This window comes from Neovison vison, chromosome 6, assembly GCF_020171115.1.
Source record: "Neovison vison isolate M4711 chromosome 6, ASM_NN_V1, whole genome shotgun sequence".
NCBI classification, from domain to species: Eukaryota; Metazoa; Chordata; class Mammalia; order Carnivora; family Mustelidae; genus Neogale; species Neogale vison.
Window position 1 is genome coordinate 205,606,411 of NC_058096.1, and position 6,000 is coordinate 205,612,410.

Consider the following 6,000-nt stretch of genomic DNA (forward strand, 5'->3'; position numbering starts at 1 on the left):
TCAAATGTAGTGATCCAAAGGGGCACATGCACCTGAATGTTTATAGCAGCAATGTCAACAATAGCCTAACTATGGAAAGAACCTAGGTGTCCATCAACAGATGAATGGATAAAGATGTGGTGTGTATACACACACACACACACACACACACACAATGGAATATTATGCAGCCATCAAAAGAAATGAAATCTTGACATTTGCAACTACATGGATGGAATTAGAGGGTATGCTGAGCGAAATAAGTCAATCAGAGAAAGACAATTATCATATGATATCATATCATATGAGGAATCTGAGGGGCAGGGTGGAAGGTTTGGGGGGTAGGAAAGGAAAAAAATGACACAAGACGGGATCCAGAGGGAGGCAAACCATAAGCGACTCTTTAATCTCACAAAACAAACTGAGGGTTGCTGGAGAGGTGAAGAGGTAGGGATAGGGTGGGTGGGTTATGGACACTGGGGAGGGTATGTGATATGGTGAGTGCTACGAAATGTGTAAGCCTGACAATTCACAGACCTGTACCCCTGGGGCAAATAATACATTATATATTAATAAAAATAATTTTTAAAAAAAAGGTCAGACACTTAAGCAAGTGAGCCACCCAGGCATCCCCAATTTTTTTAATTCATTTTTTTTTATTATTAAGTAGGCCCCACGCCCAGCATGGAGCTCAGTGCAGGACTGGAACTCATGACCCTGAGATCTAAACTGCAAACATTTTAAAACATACTAGTTCTCTATCCACCAAGTGGGTCAACAAATCATGGCTTCTCCTCCCTGAGTAAATCCCTTTCTTGACATCTCTTTCAACCACCCTTTCTACTACCTTCTTTATACCTTTACCTTCTACCTCCTTCAACTGCACTCCTGCAAGACTCAAAACTAGGGCACCAGCACTATCCCACTCAGAACTTCCAGGGACACCCCACTGGCCCAGCTCAGACTTCAGGTCAGATTTTTGCCCCACTTTCCACAAGGGACACTTCCTTTGGCTTTACTCCTTGGTCCTCAGGCATGGGCTGATCTTTCAGTCCTCCACCTTCTTCAGGTCACCCAAGGACAGCCCCGCAGCTTGCCTGCCTGCCACAGACTCAGCCTTATCCCCCATTTTGCTATCTAGGTGCCCCATTTATTCCAAGTCTCTCAAGTCCTCACCAGTATTTGGCTGATGCTGCCTTATATTCCACTGCCACCTCCTGCTCCTTCTATTCAATGGTAGATCCCTGATGATACCAGCACCATTCAGGTGCCTGATGTCTGCTGAACAGTCTCTTCTTGAACTTTCCTTTTCTCTCCTCACTCACCTGTTGAACACTGTCCTTGTTTAGATCACCTATCTCCTTACTAGACCACAGCAGTAACCAACTTGCCTCCAGTCCAGTCTCCATACTCATAATAGGGGATTTTTAAATATTTTTAAATAAACCCTATGATATGCCCAGCATGGGGATCGAACAGACAACCTCAAAAGCAAGAGTCCCGGGCACCTGGGTGGCTCAGTGGGTTGAGCCGCTGCCTTCGGCTCGGGTCATGATCTCAGGGTCCTGGGATCGAGTCCCGCATCGGGCTCTCTGCTCAGCAGGGAGCCTGCTTCCTCCTCTCTCTCTCTCTGCCTGCCTCTGTGCCTACTTGTGATCTCTCTGTCAAATAAATAAATAAATAAAATATTAAAAAAAAAAAAAAAAAGCTAGAGTCCCATATTCCACTGACTGAGCAAGAGGTACCCCAAGGTCACTTCTTAAAACCACCACAGCTGGGCGCCTGGGTGGCTCAGTTGGTTAATCGACTGCTTTCAGCCCAAGTCATGATCCTGGAGTGACAGGATCAAGTCACAGATTGGCGGGGGGGGGGGGGGGGGTGTCCCTGCTCAGCAGCCAGTCTGCTACTCTCTCTGACCTTCTCCCCTCTCATGCTCTCTCTCTCAAATAAATAAAATCTTTAAAAAAAAAAAAAGGTGGTTAAAAAAAAAAAAAAAAACACCACAGCTGTGCTCCAAGTTCGTTCTGGTTCCAACCCAACCTTCTAGAACATACAGAGAAGGTGCCCAGTCTTCTCTCTCAACCCTTGCCTCTGCTCACTTTTTTTCCTTCCAGAGTTGAGACCTTCCTGCCATCAACTCCTTCACCAATCAAACCACTACCTTTTCCTGAAGGCACAGCTCAACTGAAGTCCCACCCTAAAGCCTGCCCTCCGTAGCCTAGGACCCAGGCTCCTCAGCTTACTTCAGCATTGTGCCCAGAGCACCAGTAGAGGTCCTAAGAAGGCTCAGACAAACCCTAGTTTCTGAGAATGGTCCCTCACAGCATGTTCCTGGAATTCTTCGTGGAGTCCCTGATCACTTCTCCCATACTGCCCTGGCACTGTGCCCACCACCAAACACCTGGGCTTGGCCTTCACCAGAGAAGCACCCAACCAAGGCTACCATCATCAGTCTGATGCAACACAAACTCAGGTGAGCACAGTCAAATGTTCAACCTGTGTTCAAATCCAGACTCTGCCACATGATGACAAGTTGTGTGACCTTGGGAACATTCCCTCATCTAGGACTCTGCTTCTTCAGTCAACGTAAAGGATTCTCATAACCATTAGCAATAGCGCATACAGAACAGAAACAGAAAGCCCATGACTGTGGCTGACATAGTCTATCACATCTCTGACCTAGAAAGCAAGAAAGGCCAGAACAACTGTAAGGTAAAGGATTGTACATACTCTCATCTGCATCAAGAATGAACACACCTGTTAAAAAAAAAAAAAAAAAAAAGAACACACCCCTACTCTGAGGCCAGTACAACAGCCCTGCCCCACAGGAAATGCAATACCTCAAGTTCAAGAGATAAGATTTTTAACAATCATATGCCATGCCTCTTCTTTCCTGAACAATTTCAGTCCAAGTGGCTCCAGGATCCCCCTCTTACCGCACCTTTCTCAGTGTTTTAACAGACACCAGCGAACTCACACAAGATGGAGTTAAATCCTTGGTCATGTTACTCTTCTGACCCACACATTCCTGAATACAGACTTCTTCTCCTTGTCCCCAACCTCCCCCAGCACAACCCCAGCTTGACATTCCCTCTGCTCAACCTCTTCAGACTCTCAGCTGGCTCCTCCTCCCACCTTAGCTCTCCTCTACTGGCAGACCTCATAGCTGGAGGTCCTGAACCCCCTCGCCCTCCCTGACACTACCTATGTGGTCACCAGCATCTTTCTAAACACCACCATCTTTCTAAACACAGGTCTGGACCATGCTACTCCAGTAATTTAAAAGCCTTCTCAGACTTCTGCACCCTGAGAAAGTCTGAACTCCCCAACACAATGGGCCTAGAGAAAGGCCTAGAAAGGCCTAGAGATCCCACTGGCCAAGCTGGAGGACTCACAGGTGCTATTTTAGGAGCTCGTGTACGTGTGAGTCCCTGCATCCAGACCTTGCTGTCCCCTGCAACTAATTCCTGCTGGCCCTGCAAGCCTCCGCTTAGGAATTCCCTTTCCTCAGGCTCCCAAAGCACCATGTGAGCACACTTACTGGGCAGATACTATCAATCACAGGTTCCCTAATTCCCAGTGTCCCTGAAACTTCGTTCCTTAAGGGCAGAACCAGCCTCTTTTACACGAGTCCCCTGAACCTACCACAAAATTAGGCAAGTAGTGATGCCAAATATTCATTAAATGAATGAATGTACTTTGTCATACCAACTTTTCCAAAACAGTAAAGACTTGCTCTCTTCCTCTTTCAACCAAGGCTCGTATCAACAAAAGCTTTCATGTTCCAGCCAGGTGGTTGTTGCCTGTACAGTATTGCTTCCTCTTCCCTTCATACAGTATCCCACAGGCTTTGAACAGGCTCACACTATGCACCTTCATCTTTCCTCAAATCTGCTTTCTCCAAGAAATGGCTCCTCAGCCTCCTTTAAACACGCAGACCATAAGCTCTTATTCCTTGGCTCCACAGCAAACAAAGTTCAATTCAACTTCTCTGGAGTCCAACTAGAGATCTGTATGCCTCCAAGGTTGAATCTTTTTAAAAACAGGGACATTCCAAAATTATCATGTCTCTAAACACTCACCATAAAACAACCTGATAAAGTTACAGTATCCCATCTACAGCAGACTCAAAAACACCTGGTAGCAAATCCAACTCTTTATCTGGGCTCATGTCCTATAAACACTACCCTCCCTGAGCTGAGTCTGGGTTCCATGCCAGGAATCGCTTCTCCTGGCTTATTTAGGGAAATAGCAGGCCCGGCTCTTAAGTTAGAACTTCAGGCTATAAACGTGCTGTCCCAGGCTCTAGCTTCCACCAAGGCAAAAACTTCATGCTCATCATTAAAACTAATTCTGAAGTAAGTCAGTTTACAAACCTAAGAGCCTCACATGCCACAGAGATTAAAATATGCATTTTTAATAAGCACTTAAGTTTGTATGAAATTAACTTGGAATTTTTGGCAGGATTCTAAGCAGAGAGAGCGTTTTCTCTAGAGACACTTTACAAATACACCAGCTGGTGAATCCGGTTTTCCAAACACCAAGTAAAAAGGTGAAAGGCAGGATGCTTCCAAAGAAGCTCGAGTTGGGGCGGTGGGAGGGTGACCCCAAGGCTCTCTGAGCAGCTCAGGTCCCAGCGGCTGCGGCGCCCTTCCCCGCCTCCTGCGGGGGGTCAATGCCCCATCCTCCGGCTTCTGTCCAACTGGGCCGCGCGACGACCCTCTTTGCAAGCCCAGCGGGAGGCCCCAAGGCCGTACACGCCTGTGGCCAGCGCGCAGGCCCCGCGTTCCCCGGAGCGCGGGCCGGGCTGAGGCCTGGCCCATCGCCGCGGCGCAGAGCCCGGGCCCCGCCGCGGAACGCCCTAAGCCTTTGCCTGAGGGGCCGCGAGGAGGGGGGCAGCTCTCCCCGAGCCGTGCTGCTGCCTCACCCGCAAGGACGTCCGCAACCGTGTCCCCACCCCGGGCCAAACCGCGAACAGCAGCAGGTGTTCCTCGGGAGGCTCGGCCGGCCACGGGGATGGGGGCCTGGGCTGCTAGGCTCGGCGGCAGGGGACGGGCGGCGCACTCACCGAGCGCCGGCGGGCGGGCCGCGGCAGGTGCTTGCTCCTCCCGGCCGCAAGACGCCACGCCGCCGCCACCGCTCCCCGGGGACTCGGCGCCAAGCTGCCGTCGCCGTCGTCGCCGCCGCCGCCACCGAGCCTGAGGACCGCGAGCGCCGCACCGCAGCCTCCGCGCGAGCACGTACCGGGCGGTGAGAGGGCGCCGAGCGCGAGGGCGGGGCGCGCGGCCGGAGCCTAGCAACCGCCTGACACGCGAGTGCCGCAGCCAATCCCGCCGCCAGCTCCGCGCGGCACCGACCAGCAGTCCGCGCGACGCCCGCTTCTGCCTGCGTCCGCCGCCCCGCAGCGCGCCGCACCCGCGCGCAGGCCCCGCCTCCACCCGCGCCGCTTTGCTCATTGGCCCGCCACGCCCCCGCCCGAAAAGACACGCCCCTCCCTGGAAGCCCCGCCCCACGGACGGCCGGGTCCGTCCCCCGGACACGCCCCGGCCGGTACGGGTTGCCCCCAGTCCTCTGGCCTGGCCGTGGGGGAGGGGCACCCCGCCCAACCTCAGGCCTTCCGGCTGTGAGACTCGTCCAACCCACCCAGGGTGGTCGGGCTCGGGAATGGCACAGAAGGCCAACTATCGTTTGGCTCTCCTGATTTCTTTCGAATGCAAATCAAGCGGTATTTCTAAGCCAAGAAAACGATCAGGAAGCGTCCTCTAAATCGCTAAGGATGACTACACTGCTGCTTGGCCCTTACACGGATTGGGAAACTGAGGCGAGGGCCGGAAGAGCGGGAAGCTGGCCTCTCTCCAAAGGCCTAGCCCCTAGCAGGCGAGGTCGTCCGGGAAGCGCCTCAGGCCTGACCCTGTCCCCTTCCCCTGCCCCCAACTTCGGAATCCGATGCCTCCTCTGGCGCCAGAAATAGCTCTGACCCGCAGGCGCTGGTCACTCACTACTTGTAGCCTGCATTCTTTC

At 52.1% G+C, this 6,000-nt stretch overlaps 1 protein-coding gene across 3 annotated transcripts in view; it reads right to left on the reverse strand.

Annotated features, from left to right (window-relative positions):
• DAG1 (dystroglycan 1) overlaps positions 1-5,331 on the reverse strand; it is a 69,958-nt gene extending 64,627 nt beyond the window's left edge. The window contains exon 1 of one of the 3 annotated variants that reach the window (XM_044253565.1): positions 5,224-5,331. The gene's annotated coding sequence lies outside the window, so the exon portion shown is untranslated. Of the gene's footprint in view, positions 1-4,906; positions 5,012-5,047; positions 5,194-5,223 lie in introns of those variants that run through there. The other 2 variants (XM_044253564.1, XM_044253567.1) reach the window with 2 other exon arrangements.
• Positions 5,332-6,000: the final 669 nt, after the last annotated feature.